The 2327-nt window shown below is 37.7% G+C and overlaps 1 long non-coding RNA gene across 1 annotated transcript; it reads right to left on the minus strand.

Moving 5' to 3' along the window:
* Positions 1-636: 636 nt before the first annotated feature.
* LOC148692212 (uncharacterized) lies at positions 637-1496 on the minus strand. The gene is made up of 2 exons (XR_015954523.1): positions 1066-1496; positions 637-872 (listed from the first exon to the last, which is right to left on the minus strand). It is a non-coding gene; the product is annotated as an uncharacterized LOC148692212 (long non-coding RNA).
* Between the last annotated feature and the right edge of the window lie 831 nt (positions 1497-2327).

Below are 2327 nucleotides of genomic sequence, written 5' to 3' on the forward strand. Positions count from 1 at the left end.
AGCTTTTGAAAAGTTCTTTTGCGACTGGGAAGCTGAATCTAGGTTTGTTTTCAAATGGCACAAGCTTAACTCAAAATCCAATGTGGGCTTGGACTAAAAGAAAGATCCAATGTGGGCTGATTTAAGTGAGTCCAACGATTACTCACATGGGCCTATTAAGATAACTCATTTACTTAAGGTTCAGTCTTATTGACCGAAAGTACGCATGCCTCCAACAACGTCATCCTAAGCAAATGATGTGTTTATTAATCCGTAATTCAAATTGAAATAAAATGTTAGATTTCAATTATAGAGTATTTATGTGTTTACCAAATATTTAGAATAAGAAAGAAGATGGAGCCCAAACAAATTTAAAAACCCAACTTCTCATTTTAGAGAAATTGGACTAATTTTTAGAGACGAGAGGTATTTTAATCATGGGAGATGTCGAGAGTTAGGAGAGTGATATTTAGCCATTATGCTCCCACTTTTGTTTCAAGACTACCTTTTGTTTTAAGACAATGTGTTAAGTCAGTTGATAAGAACAAAGTGTTTGTCTCCTTACACTCTTCGTATTAGAACAGTGTGTTAAGTCAGTTAATTATGCTCTTGAGATACAAGATACCAAATCACATCTCACCAATAAACACCAAGATCTAAGCACTCAAAACTAATTCAAATTAAACCCCAAAATCCTCATAACTTCTTGTTATACAACAAGTGAATCAAATTAAGAACTTCGACCATCCATAAGTGGCATAGTTCCAAGCCACTAGAAGCAGAAAGACGATGACCAAACTACACACAGTTACTCCTTTTCTAGGTCTGCTGGTAATTGATTCAAGTAGAAATGCGACAGCTCTAGTCAACAAAGTACCCGCAGAAATTATTTCCTGCCTAGAAAAAAAAATTTTAAATTTAAAACTTGACAAAAATATTGGATCTTTATATACCACAGCAACACTGTTTTTACTGTTTCCTGCAATAATAGTTTGAGATTTTACATACGTGCAAAAGTAACTCATAAACATGCAAAATAATAAATAAAAAATAATGTGTACGTGTCAAACTGTGATTCACATATACCTCATAAGCAAACTGTTTCAGTCGATTTAGAGAGGATTCAGCTTCTGGATACCGAGGTTTCCTAGTGTGCCAAATGCGTAGTTTGTTGATGATTTTAAGGAATCTGGTCCTGGATTTCAGGGGTTGTTTCCGCTGCTGCGGATGCCGCCTAGATACTAACGCTGTTGATTCTGAATTCTGTTTTGTTCTTTGATGAACTGTGGATTCTGAATTCACTCTCAGGAAAAAATTGCGAAGCTTGAGGGAAATCGAGAGACGTTGGAGCTTCCAAGCGGGCACGATTTGTATCGATTTGAATTTGAAATCGAAGTTCTTGGCTTTGACTTGAACGTTGATTTTGAATTCTTGCTGCTCCTCCGCTTGCATGATGATGAAATACGAGCGGCGCTGAAGAGGTGGATCTGCTCGGCGACATCTTGTGGATTTTACTAGCCGTTGTCCCTTCATTTGAATTCTTCAAAAAGCCACTATTTTAGAGGAAGAAGTTATTTTGGTTTGGGCCAAGTGTTGTGGGTTTCATAAACCTGGGCCTTGAGAACGCGCTAGGGTTTGTCTTGTCCACTTCTTTTATTGGTTAACAAGTGTTACGTTTTGGAACACAATTTGAAATTCACTTGGGACGAGAAAATTTTCGTGATAATGATGAAATGACGATCACAACTCCAAAAGGCTATTTTTACTTATCCGAAATCACTAAGGAAACCCTAAGAATTCATTGTTTCTCCTAAAACTCGTTTAACAACAAACAAATTGTATCAGAGTGACAGTATGTGACAACCCGTCTTGAATTAATATATATTTTATCCTCGAATGTGTAGAAATGATGATTATACCCTCGAGTTGGGCTCGTAACGAAAATGTTACGAATAAATGATTGTGTAATTGGGCTAAGGAAATGGACCAATCACCACACCTCTTACTTTCTTGGAATTTTAGGTTTGTTTTGGGGTCAATTGTTAGCCCTAAACATGCAGCCCAATTAGGGCTTAAGATCCCTTTAATCTATGCCAAATCCAGACCACATTAGGTGGTTCCGACTCGTAGGTGACTTGCGATTATTCGCACAGCCTTCACGTGATCGTAGCACTTGAGCGTACTTATTTGCACCCAGCCCTGTCGTACAGACCATAATAGGTGGTTCTGACTCGTGTGCAGGCATATCTGATGAGATATAGGTTCAGCCGTACAGGTCACGTTAGGTGACTCTGGTTGGCATATCATTTTACATTGATTTATATCACCTGACTTACTTATTTCCATAT

The sequence above is a fragment of the Pyrus communis genome, chromosome 12 (assembly GCF_041283825.1).
Source record: "Pyrus communis isolate YQ-2024b chromosome 12, ASM4128382v1, whole genome shotgun sequence".
Classification (NCBI taxonomy): Eukaryota; Viridiplantae; Streptophyta; class Magnoliopsida; order Rosales; family Rosaceae; genus Pyrus; species Pyrus communis.